The 19,813-nt window shown below is 45.1% G+C and overlaps 1 protein-coding gene across 1 annotated transcript in view; it reads right to left on the bottom strand.

The window, feature by feature from the left end:
- The window catches only part of Hs3st1 (heparan sulfate-glucosamine 3-sulfotransferase 1), a 30,604-nt gene extending 11,365 nt beyond the window's left edge, over window positions 1-19,239 (bottom strand). Inside the window, exon 1 of the mRNA XM_032916042.1 lies at window positions 18,991-19,239. The gene's annotated coding sequence lies outside the window, so the exon portion shown is untranslated. The remainder of the gene's footprint in view (window positions 1-18,990) is intronic.
- Between the last annotated feature and the right edge of the window lie 574 nt (window positions 19,240-19,813).

Here is a 19,813-nt window from a genome sequence, read left to right as displayed (position 1 = left end):
TCAACCTCTGACAGGTATTTTCCTAGCTGCAGGAACTTGCGTGCATAGGGCCTAGGGTCATCCCTCATGCCACATGTGGCAAACACTCACGGGCTCTGTATATTTTCCCAGAGATGCCAAGATACATGTGGTATGGTAGGAGCAAAGTCTGTGTACCAACATCTTTACCTATCATCTTATGCTATCTATTCACAGAAAGAGAAATGGAGATACACAAAGAGGAAGGATCCCAACGTCATGCACAAAGATGCTATACACAAATCCTTTTGGATCTGTGTTAGGCAAGGAAGAGTAGAACACGTTCACAGTTGTAAGAAATATGTGTGATGCAAAGAAAATTCTTTCTCCACTTCGACACAGCTCAGGAGAGGATTTGACTTATTTCTTAGGTCAACTTTAAAGGACTGTCTTGTCAGCATTTATGGTTTAAAGCCCTGATGTCCAAGGTGATTATACTTGAAGGTCGGCATCTTTGAGAAGCAAGTTGGTTTAGGAGAGGTCATGCCATCGAGGTCCTAATCTGAAAGGACAGGTGTGCTTCTGAAGGAAAGGAAATGAAGAGAATTTTTTTAAGTGTCCAACATTTGTGAAGACAAGTAAGAAGGAAGCTGTGCAAAGACCAGGAACCAAACCCTATAAAGGGTCCTCAACACTTAACCTTGCGATCTCATCCTCCAGGACGGTGAGCAATGAATAAGCACCAATCCCTAGCATCTGCTCAGTGAGCCTCACTAGCACACAGTCCTCAGGGGCACAGCAGCAGAACGCAGCTTTTTGCCGGAAGCCCTTCCGCTGCAGAGCAGAGGAATGCCTGCTGGATCGAGGCAGATGACATCGCACAGGAAGTCCATTGACTGTTAGGGGCTGTGACAAGCAAGTTGTGCACATGAACCAAGAGGTCGCTGTTGTCAACTCTGGCAGATGTCCTTTAAGGCCAGGGACGGGAATGCTCTAATATTCAGGGTTTTACAGGTCCGACTATGAATATTTGTGTGAGAAATATTGGGTTTTATTAATCAATGTGTGAATATATGAGGTCAAATAAGGAGAAGGTAAGAAAATATCAGATGGAGAGTACATCACGCCTGTAAGTTCTGATGCCTCAGATATGCACTTTGCCTATAGGTGAGCAATCACCATTTCACAGTGGCTTCTGTAAGGCGTCTGAACTTGCACAGAATTCTAGAGATACATGAACAATCTGCTCATTGTCTTTAAAGAGTTCCCTCTAAAGTAGAAGGCATCCATGAAGGAGCTAATAACAGTGAACATGAAGAGAGCCATGCAGAGGGCTGGAGAGATGGCTTAGTGGTTAAGAGCACTGACTGCTCTTCCAGAGGTCTTGAGTTCAAGTCCCAGCAACCACATGGTGCCTCACAATCATCTGTAATGTAATCTGATGTCCTCTTCTGGTGTGTCAGAAGACAGCTATGGGGTACTTATGTTATAAAAAAAGAAATAAATCTTTTTTCAAAAAGAAGAGACCATGCTAATACAAGGCTCCTCTCAGAGAGCATTGGAAAGAAGCAGGGCAAGCCTAGAAGGAGACCACAGGATAGGTGATGCCTGGTCACAGTCATGAGGGATACATAGGGCTTGCTCTACAGAACCCTCAACAAGGCATTCATTCTTGGTTGTTTGTAGCAGAAAGCAGGGGTAGGTATGTGTAACCTCTAACATAGAATTTGCTGTGGGGCTCGCTGTTTGTGAGAGTCGACAGAGATGGTCTTTCAGGAGCTTGAGTATTATTCCATGGTGTCTTCTGTAGGAGAACAAACACAGCAGTGTTCCGAGTTTGATTTCCTGCAATATTCACCAAATAGATCCCCACTGGGGGCAAACTGCTGAAAATTCTTGGAGATTTCTACTCAGAGATCTGGTATCCATGGGTTCTTGATACATCACAGACATATAAAAACAAGTATTTTGTCCAGGCATGGCGATACATCCCAAATCCTAATGCTTAGGAAGCAAAGGCAGAAGGACTGGGCTGCGTAGTGAGATCCTGTCTCCAAACCATGAAATAAACTGAAAGCAGCTTTTTGTATACATGCTTCATCACTGACAGTGCAGCTGTCCCAACATATCCTTGCACATCGAAAATGCATTTAAAAAGTGCAGCCTGTGGAACATCCCTGATGAACAGCTAGGTGCACCAGCGTGTTGCTGGTTTCCCTAGTGGCCTCATCTGACTTGGAGTTGCAGCAAGGCCATCATCCCAAGAGGAAAGGATGCCAAGAAATTATTCGATCAGGAACTACTCCAAATTTAAGATTAAAATACAATTTCTGCCAAATGCACACTGCTTTCTCACGATAGTAAAGTGGAAAAGTCCTATGGTAACAGCACAACTTATCTGAACTGCCAAGCACCGTGAGTAAACCAGAGGAAGAACAATGCCAAAGACGCAACCCAACGGCAGGCTGGAGACACTGCTCTGTGCCTGAAGCACTTGGCAAGCAAGTGGACCTAACTTTGAATCCCTAGAATGCATGTAATGTTTAGTGTGGTAACATGCGTACTAGTACTTCAACAGTGAGACAGGAGGGAGAAACAGGAGACTTCCAGGAAGCTCAGAGGCCAGCTGACCAGGCATGCACAGCCAAGAACAACAACAACAACAGGAGCAGCAAAGTAACAGAGATACCCTGTGTCGAACAAAGTGAAAGGGGAGGTTCTACATCTTCAGGTAGTATTCTGGCTTCAATATGCATGTGGTGGCATGTGTAAGCTTCACACACACACCTACACACACACACACACACACACACACATACATACACATAGACACATACATATCTCAGACATAGAAGCACACACAGGGACACATCATATACATACATAGTGTAGACATAGATTCACACATAAAAAGATGTCATATACATATTTACCATAGACATAGATGCACACCCATAAAGAGAGAGACATAGACAAACACACACACACATACACACACACACACACTCACACACACACAAACACCACACACACACACACACAAACACACAGAGGGAGGGAGAAAGGGAGAGAGAGAGAGAGAGAGAGACAGAGAGACAGAGAGACAGAGAGACAGAGAGACAGAGAGACAGAGAGACAGAGAGACAGAGAGACAGAGACAGACAGACAGACAGACAGACAGACAGAGAAATTTTAATGTATATCCATGCCCATGAGGAACTCAGGAGCAAAGCTGGAATGAAAATGAGCAAGGCCTGGCACCACAGCAGGCACTGATTTCATAGTGACCACATCTTTTTCTGAATAAATATGTGACACTTAATGGAACAACATTCTTTGCCCTCACCTGCTACATACACACATACCCATAAATATATACAAACCATGAGGAATTATACTTAAAAAAAAAACATAAACAAACCAAAAGAGCATTTGAATGCTATTTAGGTTTCCAACATGCCTTTGTTATGATCATCAGCCTGGGTGCTCCAAAATTAATTAGTGCTTCAATTTTCTCTGACTTGAACTTCAATTTATCCATAATGATTGTACTATAAACAAGGGACACCTGTCTTGTTATCTTACTCATCTAAAAGCTATGTCATCTGTCCATATATGCTGCCCTTGACATCACTCTGTTGGAGGTCTTTTATTATTTCTTACTATAATTTCACTATCTGCACATCAAATCTGATGGCACCTGTCAAGAAAGATCATTAGGATTCTCTTCTTGCCTTCTTTCGGAATGTGAATACAAAAATGATTGACTTGTACTTTGCAGCTTTAAAGTATTATTTATTTTTACTTAGACAAAGCATTTGAACCTCTTGGCATCAACAGGAAACGTTCTTGTCTCAGCTAGATGAATCCCTACACTCACAATGGGAAGGTTTGGGGAGTTAAGAGTTTGGCTTTGAACCCCAGCTCCACAGACCTTCTCCTGTGTAGCCCAGATCAAATCCTGTGATCTGTGTGTCTCGTGGTCTTATCTGAGATGTGAAGATTGCAAAAGTACAGACTTCGTAGGATTGTCTGAAAACGAAAGGAAGTGTTAGTATAGAAAGGGCTAAAGAGGGGGACTGGCAGAGAGAAAACCCTCACGAAATGTCAACCATTGTCACTCTCTGACTTCTGCCTTCCATTGTAGCAGATAAAGGCTCTATTCACGTGGTCTAAGTAACTAACCTAGATAATCTCTGTCGCATACAACAGGTCCCTACAAAGTCTCCCTTGCTTGAAAGGGCTGGCGCACAGAAATGGATCCATGTCAAGCTACTGTAAGAAGCTGGGGCCCAGTTCAGCTTTGTGCTCTGACTTCTTTGTGACCTTGTTCAAGACTTGGGAATATTCTAGACCTCATTTGAACAGGGAAGTAATTAGGACAGAGATTCTAACTACTTAACACATGTCTTAAAAGAGAAACATTCAGAAAATTAAGGCACATCCTCTTGTGTCACAGTAATTACCTCAGATTCCAAACAGGATGGTTCCTGTTGAGTTAGCCATAAACCCTTATCACTCACCATCGGCCTAACACACAGGTTAGGTTCGATGCAGTAACACATAGCAAATATCCAGGCTGCTAAGGTGTTCCTGATGAAGAGAGCTGGAGGAATAGAGCTGTTTTAATAGGAAAATCCCAGTTCATAGGGAATCTAATGTCTCCAGATCTCAGTTAATACTCAATGAATATTAATTGAGCTAAAGATCTGGTATGGAGTAGATAAAATAGGCTAAAGGACGGTCTATAAAAAGATGTTTAGTCATTACGAGAATGAAGTAAGGTAGGACTGAAGTGTGCTGTCATGGACATGTTACACTTCAGTGTCTCTCCCCAAGGGATGACTGCACACGAACACTGTGGACAGAGAAACAGTCAATTCCACAATGAGAGGCAGTAGCCTGGAGTTGATAGGAATTGAGCAACTGAAAGAAGTTTGCAGTGTGCTTCTCAGAGCGGGTTTGAGTGAAGTCCAGGCTACAGTGCAGGGATAGGGAGAGGGGTAAAGAGAATATTGTGCTTGAGGTACCTTGAGTTGCTTGCTTCAGGTCTATCTCCTGGAAGGCTACACTCTTCCTTCAGGGTCTCAGCTTTCCATTTAGAAAGGGAGAAAGGGCACCCCACTGTCCTGCTTGAGTGAATAATCAAATTAAATGCACTATTATAAAATTCCTCCTAACTTTCCTGACACAAGGAAGACTTTCAGTAAACAGGAACTTGATGGTATATAGTCTGTCATAACCTGGACAAAAATGATAATGATAATTTGGGCTTTAAAAGAACGATCACTGTCTTCTTAAATAGCTGTCCTAAGAATGAGAGGAAACTGCAACATCCCAAACACTGACACTTTTGAGGAAAAAGGTTCCCCTTCCCCAATACAAAAATGTTACATATTGTTCCTTACAGAGAAAACAATAACAGAAAGAAAAAAAAAAGGGGCGGGGTACAGTACACAAAGTTTTCTAACCTGAAGGACCTTAAAAACTACCCAGGTAAGGAAAGAGAGCATGTGACAATACTCTCATACACTGGTCTGCCTAAACCAGCTCCGTCCAACCCTAGTGGGCCAACCAGATTCCTACCATGTGGCCTAACGTCAACCCAGCATTCGTACACAGATTCACTTGGGATGTGTGTGATAAAGTGGAGACCGAGGATGAGCATTAGTGGGAGCAAGCTCAGCCTGCAAGACTCAAAAGTAATGGTGTCCTGGAAGCACGAGCCTCGAGCCCTGAGAGAGCTCTTTCACAGAAAGGTTCTGGTGAGGGAGCCCAGACCAAGACAGAGAACTGAGAGCAATGACCTTGACTGCAGAAGGAACATCTGCACAGGTTTCCTGAACTTCCTTAGGCGACAAAGGGCAGCTGTGCATCTGAGCTCAAGAAGTGTGAACTCACACATGAGCTTTCCTTCAGAGCTGATGTTTCTATTTATAATAAATGTACTTTGAATTCGTAATAATAGTACTTCCACTTCCCAACTACAAGGACCACATCCTTCCCTTGAACCTTGCTCAGCAAGCTCATCTATATACATTTCGTTCTCTATTGCACGGTTGCACCTGAATGTAGGGCAAGGCATCGAGCATCGTGCAGAATTAGTTGTCCTGTTGTCTGAGACCCGAGTCCTCAGGGACATAGTCAAGTCAACAATGGTCATAAACCACATCCCCTGAAAGAGCAGTGCTCTCCCAGTACAGAAGAGGTGTCTTGCTTATTCAACTGCCTAAACCTGAGGTGAAGTCCTATTTTTCAACATCTCCTTGAGTTGCTTGCTTCATGGAGGCTGATGACAGGCCTCTGCACACTCAAGTCTCTCAGGGATCTTGAAAGAGCAGCAGTCGCTGTTTAGGGAAAGCAAACACACCCCAGTGTAGCAAACCGGAGATGGTTCCTGAACTCACAGGCCCTCACTGCCTGAGAAACAAAGCGTAGGAGCATCATGTGCCTGGATAAGAGATCTGTGCTGGCCTTCACACAGGACATGATTGGCCATGGGATAAGGATGCATCAGCAAGAACGTAAGAAGGACCTGGTATGAAGCTGAAGACAGAAAGGCACAGAGGTTCTCCAACACGAGGTAGTGTGCTCCAGATGTGGGGATACCCATGCCCCTGATCTGTGTGCATAAAATCCCAGGGCTCCCTTCATTAGATTACAGAGAATAAGTCGGGGAGGGATTTCAGTGGGCACACCAGCTGCCCAACTTGGAAGCCCATTAATACTTTCACTTTTTAAAGGCAAATCGGAACAAGAAGAAAGAGCATTTACACACCTACTATATGCATTAAATGCTCCAGCTAATTAAATGGACTGTCATTAAAATCACCATTAAATGCATCATTGCACTTAATCTTGAAGACTGAAAAAGAGGGTGGCAGGGTCTTTGGTGTTTTCATTCAACAGTTATTATGTACCAACAATAAAGAGTCTGCCGAGCTTTGGGGGCGTCTTTCGGCAAATTCCCCACACTCTGAAACTTCTGCTCCTGAAATAGGTTTAATATTAAATAAATAAGCAAAGAGAATTGCATGATTGAAATTATGAGTGGATACTCAAGGAAGAGAGAAATGATTTACTTGCCCAAGGTAACATCTGCGCCGAAGCCTTATGTTGTGGGACGAGAGCACATCTACGTCTAAGAGTTCAACACCACCATCCCTGGGATTCCCCATTGCACTGGGGGGACAGGGGAGTTTCCATTTATCTCTGAGTTTTGTGAAGATTGTCCAGGACATCAGGAAAGACTAACAAAGAGACATATTGCAGGCTGCAAACGGTTGCAAATGTTATAGAGCCAGAGGAGGGAAAGTGATGAAAGCAGACAGATAACAGATCTGTATTTTAGCTGAAGACAGCAATAAAAAGGAAGTTATGAAGTTCAGCCTGATCAATCACTGCCTGCCCTGTACAAACACAGCTATAATACTTGCTCAAAGTAAGACAGATCGATTTGAGCTTGCCTTTGTCAATTAATTTTCTGCTTTCATTACTTCGAGTGCCTCTGTGCCTCAGTTTACTACTGTATTTGCGCATGCACACAAGCACGCGTGCGCGAGCGTATACACACACACACACACACACACACACACACACACACACACACACACCCCTATTTACCTTTGGGCTAATTTTTGATTGCTAGGAACTATTGGGGAAATCTAAAGGGTTTTGAGATTTTTCTTCCTGCTTAAAGGATAAGAGGGGCTCCCAGGTCAACATCCACCTACTTTAGAGCAAAGTAATGAAATCACTTGTTTGAGAGATGCTGGGAGGTTTTGCTACAGTAGTGTGGGGCACCAGCACATAAAGGGGGCAATGAGCTATACTCAAGATGGTATTCTTGATCTGGTTTTCAATGAAAATCTGGTTTTCCAACAAGAGACACTAGCAATGAGTAGTAGGTGCCACCATGTTGATACTATCTATGTGCCTGGCTTCCTAAGGGATGTTCTACATAAATTACAAATAAGATTGCCCATCAATTAGTAAAACACATTTTACAGATAAGACAATGAAGGTTTTGTAAAAACAAATCACTTTCCAAATGGGAAATACAATAGAAAAACAATTCTTTCCTGGTCGGGGATATTTTCTTTTGTTCGTCCTTGCCGTGACTTACAAAGTACTCTCAGAACAGTGCTCTAGCCTTATGTGTGATGTTACCTCCCAGGAAGGTTGATAGAGGATGAATCTTGTATCCCCTGAGAGGGATCCTTTACACAAGGTGTTCAGATGGAGCTTAGAGTGGAAGGGGGAGAGAGAATTCTCCCTGAATCCCTCTTCCCAGGGAGGACAGAGCAAGCAGGATGCTACTTAGAAAGGGTTCGACAAGAGCGGGGTTAAACAATGAAAATCTTTAGCCAACTCAATAGGATACCCACTTCGCCAGAGGACAGCAATGGCACAGTGGTTGGACTCTCCACAAGGCGGCATCAGGTGCCCTTGTCATTCATCTACAACCGTACCAGGATCCCCCAGCTTCTCTTTGGTTTAAAAATTACAGATTTTGTACCTTTCCCTCCATACCAAGAGCCTTACTTTGGAATCCTGAGCGGTGGGACACAGGATGCAAGTGTCATTATCTATCCTAAGCGCCTGGGTGAGGATGTAAGCAGGGCTTGGTGAGGACGATCCTGACACTCACTAGACTTCCTGCCCTTGGTCTCCATTTATCTTCTCCAGTTGGTTTCCTGTTGTGTCATCATCTCTCTTTTCCTTTATGCCCTCTGCTCCTTCCTGTCTGAATTCTTGTCTCCCACTCTTGGTCTTCTGTCCTCATCCTATAGGATTTGTTCATTTCTGTTTCACATGGGTGTGATTAATTAAGGTTGGTAAAACAAATAACTGACACACTCCCCTATTAATATAGCACATGAGCTTTTGTTCTTGGCCTCCTAGATACATTATTCAATTTTCTATTCATGGCAATTGTCACCTTCTGTTGTCAGTTTCATGTGACACTATCTGTCAGGTATCATCTATCTCTTGACATAGTTTATTTGGTTAACTAAGCATTAAACAACCATGTGTTACAAATTTAAGCATGCCCATTTCCCAGATATGAGGACTGACACACTACTAGTATGCGGCTCATGTTACAGAAGGAATTAATACTATAGCAACATAAGTGGATTATTTATTTTAAGCAATATGTTACCATTGAGGAAACTATTAAAAACTGCCCAGGAAACTATACATGTAACTATCTCCTTGCTAATTTGATGCCTATCTAGTGGCTGCCAGATCAGTCATCTCGCATCCATCCTCACGGCATATTCTAATAATCTTCGGAAGATAGACACTCACGTTCCTAGACCCAGACCAGCTAACCAGGCAAAGTGCATGTGAAAGGCCCTTTACTGAGCTGACAGTCATCTGCTGGAAGAACAGTTATAGGAGTGAGATTGCAAAGCCCTTGACATCTGGTCCCAGTGGAGGCTTATGGATAGCCAACTTTTCTTTCCTTAGTAATTTCATAAATGTATATAAAGTACTAAAATTGCTCACTGCCCCTTATTTCCTTCCCACCTCTATAGAACACCATCCACTGTCCCTACCAGGCCCTTTCCCAGGTTCATGACTATTGAGTTGATGTTGTGACTTACGTAGTTTCACCACAGCCATCACTGTGGCCACTGGATTGGAACCATGCAGTGGAGCCTGGTGGGGTCACCAGTGGGAGTGCAACTACAGACAATGATTCCCTTCACTCCCTAAATCTATCAGTACCAAATATCTCAGTAGTGAGGGTCTGGGCTCTCTGAGTTTCTCCTCCAGCCATGCTTGACTTGGGCAGACCTAGCATTTCTATCTTCAGCCACGTTTAGGGCATAACTGCAGTGGCTGTGTCTTGGTTGAAAACATTTCACAGCTCTCTTCCTTCTGGTGTGGCTTTTAGATGTGTCCTCCCATTCTTCCATGATGTTCCCTTTGCCTCTGAGGGGTTGATATAAATTATGTGAGAGCTGAGCACATTTAACGTTTATTCTCAGCACCTGGTGCATCTATGAGCCCCTACATTCACTAAACAGGATCTACTGGTTAACATCTGTGCTTATAAACATCAATATTTAGAAGGAAGCTTGACAGTGTCAATTTAACTAAGCGGCAGTATTCTGTTCCCACTAGGGCCTATTATCTTCTGTGCCATGGGTTTTTGAGCAGGTTTGCCATACAAGGGATAGATTCTCTCTGTGGGGCGAGTATCAAATCAAACCAGAGAACAGTTGATTATATTACAATAGTGTCACTGGCATGTCATAAGAGCAAATACATCTTGCCCTGTAGGCTGGTTTCATAGCTGCATGAGACCATGGATTGACGCTTTTTCCTTCATGCTTCCTCAGAAGCCTGTACAGTGCCTTCTAGGACTGTGAAAGCTAGCCTATAGAGGAGAAACTTCCGTTTCCATACCAGCCTGAATTCTGTTATGCATCCAAGGGGTATGATATCTTTAGCAACATTGTCTTACCATCTGACTGGAAACCACGAAAATGATACAAATTTATACTGTTTTGGATATCCCTGACCAACAACTCATAAGGTCATATCCCACTGCTGGCATGGGCTACTGTTTTAATAACCCATGGCGCTTAGAGGCGGCTTTCTCCAGCCATTAGGTTACATCTCTCTTAATAACCAGTTTATTAAAAAAATAAATGACGTATTTTAATTTGGTTACAAGATAGTATGTTTCCATTATGTTTTTTAATATCCCTACATTTTGTTAACTCTCCTCCCTACTGCCTTTTTCTCTCCTATCCTCCAACCCTTTTTTTTTTTGCTTATCTGCCCTATATTCCCCGTCTAATTTCACATTGCCTGTGTTCTACGATCCTTCTCTCCTTTATGCTGTAATCCTCCCAATGGCCTCTTCTTAGTTTCCTGGCTTCTCTAGGAACTGCAAGTTAAACACACAGAATTAGAGATTCTAATACTAGGTCTACAGAGATGAGCTTGGAGCGATATTTGCATTTAATAAGGCCCTGACTTAGCAGACCCAGTACTCTTCTGGTAGCCTCGAAATTCCTTCTTCCCACAGATGGCTAAGAAAGACTTGGCTCGTGATATCGTAGTCTTAAAGAGATAATGTGAGTCTCAGTTACTAAACACATATCAGTTCCTGTTACCCTCGTTTTAGTGGGTAAATAAGATCTCTTAGACTCGGCTGCTCCTTGCTTAGCTCACTGGGGAAAACATTTCTGTTTCGTCTTGGACCATTCCCACAAGCTAATCATTTCACCTTTGGGATTACAGTGTAACCCTTTCCTTAACCTTCACATGGTTTGGAGTTTTTGGGAACAGTAACTGCTCAGAAGATGTAGGAAACTAGTGGCATTTTGTAAGTACAGGATGATGAACATGACCACAGATGGACCCTGGCACTCACGGATATTAAGGATACATCCTCCCTCTGACCTATATTCTCAGCCCACTGACCTATATTCTCAGTCCAAAGTAAATGATTTTTTAAGTATCTGTGATACACCTAGGCTGTTGCTTATCATTTTTCTGAAATTCAAATTTAATTGGCAGTCTTATATTTGCATCTGTGAAACCTATCGACTTTACACAAGGCAACTTTTCGAGCATGGCACTGGGCACTTTTATGTCTTTATAGCTTCTAAATAATGTTGAGAAAATTCAACCCCAGAAAAGTCACCCACTATTGAAAGCCAGCACAGACAGAATACCAGCAAAGCAAAAATAATTCGAAAATAGTATCTCAGATATCTGTCCCTGACACGGAGTCCCCCCTTCCTCCCTATGCTGGAAAAGGGTCTGTTTGGAGAAGGGGTGGGAAGCAAGGGCAAACTAGTTTTCTCTAGCGGACTTTCAGCCTACACTGATCCCTGTTTCTGGAGCAGTTATTTTTCTGAGCACAGCAAGGCAAGCATTGCCTTTTCATTTTAGCTTCATCTGCAATCACCTTTCTCTCACTGTATTCTAACTGCTGATCTAGGACTTTGATTGACTCTCCTAAATGAAAGAATGAAGACATTTACATAAAGCAACAACCTACCGCAGGACTTACAAGCACTGAATCTGCAGGAATTCTAGGGGGAAGGCGACAAGACGGAAAATGCTGAAGTGGAAGTTCTTGATGGATAAAAGAAGACGTGAACAGCTTTCATTCTAACGCGCGCAGAGTGTGGGTTACTCCTTCAGTCCTCCGGGTGGATTGAATAAGCTCCAGCTATCTGCTTGGCTCAGGTAGAGGATTCTTCCTGCAGGATCAGGATTAACCAGCTCCACGCGGGGCATGGGAAAAGGTGATTTCTCTCCAGGCCTCAGTTTCCTTTAACATAAAGCCAAGAAGCCAAGCTCTCCCACCTTTGTAGGACAGAAATGGGTGAGTGGGTGGGTAGGGGAAGATAGCTGGTATTATCACCAGCTGCCAGTGCAAGACCTTATCATTCCTACATTCTTTCTGAGTCAGAGGGCTTATGTGGCTAAGGTAGCCTCAACAATGGGCTCCTGCCAAAGGATCAGCTGACTCTTTACTTCGTAGATACCAAAATAATGTATTGAGCTCTCAGTAACCGGATCCACGTCAGTTCTGACTATGCTTTACTCTTGCTTTTTCTAATACCCACCCTTTAAATATTTCTTCCCCCATGAAGCACCCCATCACTTCCTCAGATGAAGCCTCTCAGGTTTTCTCTTTTGATCTAGTACTTGGGAGCAGACACGGTGTTCTCAAAACTGAAAGTAAACATACACCTCCAGGTCTCCACTCTCACAGAGCTTATCTCCTTGTGGGGGAGCTCAGCATAGTAAGCAAGTGAGTCAGTCAAGTAGCAGGATGACGACAGCTAAGCATACTCAGGGGCCACACAATTGTCTTAAGAAAGAAGAAAAGATTTGAACAAAGGGAGCAGTGACGAATGAGGCTCATCTCTGAGATAAACCCATGGAAAATGGCTTTACACTTCCCACCTTTGACAATCAACCTTGCTAGTTTATCTGATAGACTGTAAGTTTATCAGGAATCCAAAATATTTCCTTGTCTCCTGGACGACTGTCTACCAAGAAAAGCTGGACAGATTTGGAAGACGTCCTCTAAGGGTACAATCATTCTTCATAGTTTGAAAAAAAAAAAAACAACTAAATACTTTGCTCTCAAAAGACAAAGTAATAGTAATTTTTATAACAAGTCAGCATCGGTTAAAGAAATTGTCACCAGAGAGGGAATCCGGGCATGGAAAACAAGTTGGAAGTACACAGGTAAGCAATTTCTGGCAGATATCTATGCACATTCACTTTCAGTGAAAAAGGTACTGAACACCAGTGTTCTGAGGAGGGGTTCTCTACAAGGGCATCTTCCCTACAACCGTCCAAAGCTCTGATGATCCAATCGCTTGTGATACTGTATTGATGCCTTCCATGTTGGTCTGTAACCTCATTAGTTGGTTTGGTGGTCCATCACTATACTTAACACAATGGTGCAAGGCTTGCGTTCAACATGGCCACTCCTCACTTAAAACACATTAGGTATACAGGGACATATTAGAGATTAATTTGAAATGGCAGAATCCACTCAAGATGCCATATTCCCACACTGAAAACCGTTTTGTGTCAGATCGTGAACCTTTACATTGGTCGCAATGAACTAGAGCCAACCTAGGCTAACTGCCTACGGCCTCTAAACTTACCCACTACCCTGACTTTCCGTGGCACGCTTTCCTGATTTTTGTTTCCGTCCTTAGCGTATACCAGTGTAAGTAGGAGGGATTTTCATTTGTTCTCCCAGTTTGCATCCTCCACTAGAAGATGTGCACAGTGGCGAGGGTTTCCATCTGTTTTAGTCCCCACTATGCTGCTGGCAGGAAGAAGAGTCAACAGAGCAGGGTTGGGACTCAGGGAATGAGTCAAAGTTGTAAATGGGATTCCAAACCTGCTTACAGAGATAAGGACCAGTGGCATCCCAAGCTGACTGACGCAGATCATGTGGAAGGAAGTGACTATAACAGTCTATACCCCTTCCCCTACATTCCTGTTGTGATTTTACAGGTAAGCTCTTCCGTGAGGGTCACATTCCAACCGGAGCTTCCTTCTATCCGAAGCATGCAGAAGCCACATACTCTGCAGGCCTGTGGAGAGCCCCGAGGCCCCTTTATAGAAAAATGCTCTGGACACTCACGTGTATTATTTAGACACATTGAACTGGCTGCTAGAAACCGATGCCTTTAAATTTTACACAAAACTGCTAACCTGTAATTTGTATTAAACAGTAAATAAATCCTGGCAAGGTTAGGCCATAGGTTTCACTGGCAACAAAATGTTGGATCTGAGCTCTAGGTCTATGTTTCTGTCCTGTGCAGGCTGTTTCTTGCCTGGCAGCCGAAGGCATTGCCATTTGCGACCCCTGCTGGAAAGTGACCAAAAAAGCAGGCAGTCTGTGGGAGAAAAAAAAAATTAGGAAATATGTCCTTTGGGATGCATTTCTGTTATGTTGAAGCCTTTCCTTAGAAGAATAATGTATTCATTTTTCTAGTCCTCTCCTGGTAGCACATAACTATTGACAAACTATGGCCCAGTAAATATTATTCTAACGGCCTGCAAAAGCTATGGACTTAATTCCCGGTGGGTGGAGGGAGCTGAGAAGGCTTCGTGCCAGAGGCAGTTCTGAAGATGGATTGGGGAGCTGTGCATCAGCTGCTTAAGATGCTGCTTAACTCAGACACAGGAAGGAATCTGTCTGAAGACCGTGCGTTGCCTCTAGGAACGAGTGGGATGCCGAAAATCCAGGCTTGGAAAATGAGAAGGAATGAAGGGAGCAGACTCCAGGGAATCATGGCAAGATGGTACCCAAGGAATGGCTCCACTGGGAGGCCATCTTGAGGATTGGATGCTGCTGCTGACGCCAGCCACTTGATCCATGACCCAAGTTGGTGATAAACACGCTACAGTTTCTGTGTCCTTAAGCTGCTCCCTCCAGATTCCAATCCCCTGGTGGGATCATTTAACTGAGTTCAGGGCTGCAAGATATAAACTAGGAAAAGAAACTACCTCCAACTAGGAGAGTCTCTCTGACCAAGAGCTAGTGAGCTTCTCTCTAGAAGAATGATATTTGGTGGCTGGCTACCTTCCAGACACTTAGTGGGACTTCGAGCGGTAATGAAAGAAGAGGCACCCAAAGCAGTACTGAAGTCTGGAACGAGAACACATAGATCTGAATTTCAATCTGGAATCCTCTGTACCTTCAGAAAACTGACAACGTTTCCTAATCTGCAGATTCTCAATTGTTAAAATAGAAGGAATTGCCATCTGCTCTCTTGAATAGCTGTGAAGATTCCGTTCAATCATTCATTCACTTTCCCAAACCCGTTTAGGAAAACACATTAAGTGTTTGATACTGAACTAGGCTCTGGGGACAGAGTCTGAAAAGAAGAGAAAGAGGAAGACAGAAAGGCAAGCACTTTGTGCAGATGACCAAGTTAGACAAGAGAGACCCACCAAACTGGTCATGCTTCACTCTCCCCCAGCTGAGTCATTGTCCTTTAACATTTCTCTGTTTCTGATTAAGCAATATTAAGTCTCTCCCTCCAAATATATCTTGTTAAGGCATATGCGTATACTGAATTTAAACGTAAAACTACAGCAAAAACTTTTAAACGTCAAGGATGTAGGTCAATTGGTAGAGGACTTGCCTAGCACACTGGTTTGAACCACAGCACAAAAATAGCTGGGTTCATGTCTATAACCCCAGCACTTGAAATGAGGAGCAGGGGGGCCAGATGATGTTCAAGGTCATCTTTAGCTACATAGCAGTTGGAGGTCAGCCCAGGATATATGACCCTGTCTGAAAACAGACAAAGAAAAACAACTGTAAAACTTAACACTGATCCTGAAAATTATAATTCTTAGAAACAGTGGGGCTCAGTGCTGATGTAATGTCATGTAGAGTGCACATATGAAACTTACTTAAATCTGCCCTCATTTCATGTTCAGTGCCTGCGATGAACTCAGATGTAGGCACACCCCAATTACTATGAACATGAACATTAAGTAGATATAAAGTATAAATGCCAGAAAGGCAAATTAAATGAAATTTCACAAGTGTTTTGAAGTCAGCAAAAGGTCTTTTGTGTGTATTTTATCATTTCCTCTTAATCATTCTCCAGTCACTAATCTACAGGAAAGACTATGAGACGTCGAGAGAGAAAACAGTGGGCCTAAGGTCATGGGGACAGAGGTTGGCTTCATCCCAGCCTGAAGTCTCTTGCTTTCTTATTCCAGAAAGGAAGCCTGGATAGAAAGCAGAAGTCCCATAGCTAGGTTGGGGACTGGGGAACTGCAGTGTTGGTATTTTCTAACTTCCACTGTAACATCTCATTTGTCCTTCTGTAACACCTAGGAAGACTTGTCACAGGATTGCCAGGAAAGTGCTACAATTTCCAGCTCAGGCTCTGGAACTGGTGTCTAGATCCTTGTGACAGTCACAGGTTACGACACACTAAAGCATCCACATATTTGACTGTCTTTGTCTCCACATCTAACCACCCGGGAGAGAACATGGCTCAGTCCTGCTGTGTGCCTCCCAGAGTGCGTGTTGGGTCTCTGAGAGGCAGAGCACAAAGTTGAGCAGCACACCAGCCAGCCCACCCCCAGCTGCTATGGGATTGCCACAGAATCTTAACATAAGACAAGAAAAGCTCCCATGAATCTTTTCCCTTCAGAGAATCCCTGGGATTTTTCAAGGCTGAGAATTTCTTCTTTTGAGGATGAAAACACAAGTCCCGGCTATATAAAGGAGTTTGAGTAAGGCAAAGCTCATTCTGCTTAACAAGGTGTAGGAAGGAGATAATCTGCCGGAGGGATAGAACTCAGGCTCCTCCACTAGCACCAAGGTCCCTCCACATGTCCAGATTTCCCTTAGTAAGAGCAAGGCACCACTGTGTCACCAGATCCCCTGTCCAAAACTTTCTATGTGAAAGATGTGGTGTATTGCACGCACAGCAGCTTGGCGGACGATATGAAGCCCAGAAGCATAGCTCAGTCTTGCTCACGAAGACATCTTCCCTGGCTGCTGGCTAATTAACTGCAGAGACTTAAGAGTGCTTAGTCAGGAAGTTGTCCATCCCTGTCGAACAAGACTTAGATGGGTAACTGACGCCAAGGAGGCTCTTTTAAAAGTTCACCTTCTCATACATGGCTGTGGAGGTGTGTGTGTGTGTGTGTGTGTGTGTGTGTGTGTGTGTGTGTGTGTGTGTGTGTGTGTGTGTGTTTGGGTTACCTTACATAATAGAGCATCTATATCAATGCTATTTTCAACCTAATGAATGTAGAAATCTAAGCATGTTAAACACAAGGAAGGGCAACAGGTAGCTTAAGCATTCCTTTGGAATTTTTAGAAGGTCAGGCTAATTCTAACCGTACTCATCATTGCTGGCAAAGTAGAAAACAAGACTAATTCCTGATGTCAAAAGGAATTAGTACTTCAGAAAAGAGGGGTTTGGGGCTGCAGAAGTTGAGCTACCTCTATCTCCTTTTATTAAAAACTAAAGTTAAATATAGAATTCCTGGAATAAACTCCTGGCTGGAAGCTGGTAATTGAATTTCAACAAATACAGTGAGATTTGGAGGCAACGCTGAGACCACAGGACCTGTTTTCCCTCCAGCAGCTGGTCAAACACTCAGGGCTGGGGGCATTTAGGGACTGTGCTGGAGACCTGCCCCCAGCAGGGTTGGAGGAATGGTTGGGAGGTGGGGCAGCCTGGGTGCCGGTGGCACTTTCCTCAGAATGCTGAGCTCAGACTGAAGCAAGGGTGAACTCTCTCCTCTCCCTTATCCAGGTTCTCCTTTACTCGCCCCAGCTGCTGGCTAACAAGAGATCTCTTCCGGGGGAGCAGCTTCAAGGCTGTGGATCCAGAGTTGCCTCCTTGGGATCCCCCCAAAAGCATCTTAGCATAGTTAGGGATAAAAATAACCCGGGATAACGCTGAGGGAAGAGGAGGAGTAAGTCTCGCGCAAGGCAAAGCAAGAATACCACAGCTTCGGCGTCGTGGGGGTTGGCGAGGAAGGGTGTTACTCCTGGTCCAGAGAACCCCGTGTGTGCAAATAAAACAAGGTACCTCCTTAGCTTAGATTGTGCCATAAAGAATCGAGGGCACCCACAAAGAATTGCTAAGTCTGGCACAAGCCACCAATCCCTGGTAGATATCTGGCTCCGGCACTGGTTTCTCCATCCTACTACTGGCTTGAGCCCCAGGATCGGAGAGCTGGCTCTCCAGTTCCAGGAAAGGCAGGGTCCAGAGGGAAAGCAGCGGAGTCCGCTGTTACAAAGGCGGGTGCGTACGGCATACCTGAAGAGGTCGCGCTCCGAGGGAGCTGTGTTCATTCTAAATACAAGCTTCCCAGGTTCGTGTACGGACACCCCTTATCCACCACCCTCCCCCATCCGCCTCCTCTATCGGTGGTACTCGAAATAGAAGCCGAGGCGAAAAAAGTAAAAAAAGTAACACGAAAAAATAACAGCCGTATGTAACTGGCTTTCTTCATACTTACGGTCCTGCCTGACACCTTCTTTTTCGAGTACCCCAGGAGATGCTCTGTCTCCCCATTACTGCTACCCAAGGCAAAGGCAAACTAAACGGAGGCTTCCGCGCCTCAAATGCTCCATTCCGGAGTGACTCGGGTGAGCTGTCCCCTAGCCCAGTCGTCCGCCCCAGGTGGTACCTGGGCTCGCCCAGCGCTCCGCTCTAGGTGCAGTTGCCCAAGGTACTAAAATAAGGCTGTGGCGCCAAGCAAAAGGCAGCGACGACCCTCTGGAGTCAGCGAGGAGCATAAGTCCAGTCTTTCAAGAGTCAGAAAGTCTGGTACCTTATAGTCCATCTCGCGGATTCTAGAGGTGAAGTTCCAGGGCAAAAGACAGGAGGATCAGAAACCCCCCGAGTCCTCCCTCCAGTGGAGTGTACTCTACTTGCTTCAGCCTCATCTCACCTTGGGCTCTGCGCTTGCTCCAAGTCAGAACACCAGAAGAAGGTGCCTAGGCAGCCCTCACCCCTCGCGCGCAGCGCTCACCTGAGTCGCGTACCCGTCCAGCCGGTCCGGCGCCCTCAATCCTCTCTGCGACCCGGCCATGGGCAGCACCGCCGCCAAGCACCTGCGCCCCTTGGAGCAAATTCCCAGGCACCCCGGGCCGGGCGAGCCGCGAAGGGACACAGGCACTCACCGAGAGAGAGCCTGCGGTGGCCGCAGCTCCAGGCTGCAGCGCGCTGAGGACCTTGCAGACAGGCGTTTTGGTGCCGGTTCCGAGGGTGGGAGGAGCAGGAGGAGGAGCAGAGCCGGAGGAGGGGACAAGTGGAGGCCGGAGCTCGGGGAGAGCACGGAGGGCAGAAGAGGATCTCGAGCGCCCACTGCTGCCGTGTTAGCTCCGGTGCTGGCCCGAGTCCCGCCTCCCAGCGAGTCCCTGAGCGCCGACTTCCAGCAAGCAAGCTAAGCACCGGATTTCTGCGCTTCTGGGTCCCGGAGGAGCGGCCTCCGCTCACGCAGTACCTCGGTTCCTCGGATTTTAGTCTAAGGGGAGAGACCGGCGAGGTCTAGAGGGTGGGGCGTGTGGCTTGGGTGACTTTATCCACCTTGCAAATCCCGGACTCCTAGTCCTCTCCCTGACCCCTCTGGGTCCGAACCTTGGACCCATTTGTCTGATATCCCTCTGGTAAATTCCGGGTGGTCCCCAAGACCTTCGCAGTACTTACGTGTGCTCGCACCCAGCGTTCCTTACCACCAGGTGACTCGCTTTAGGTGCCTGGGGTGGGTGCGCAGCCCCGGAGGTCTCTGGAGCCGGTAGCTCCATCTTGCGCTTCGGCAGGGACAGGAGCCACTTGGAGAGCTGGCTTCAGAG

The sequence above is a fragment of the Rattus rattus genome, chromosome 11 (assembly GCF_011064425.1).
Source record: "Rattus rattus isolate New Zealand chromosome 11, Rrattus_CSIRO_v1, whole genome shotgun sequence".
NCBI lineage: Eukaryota > Metazoa > Chordata > Mammalia > Rodentia > Muridae > Rattus > Rattus rattus.
This window is presented reverse-complemented; position numbering and strand designations above follow the sequence as displayed.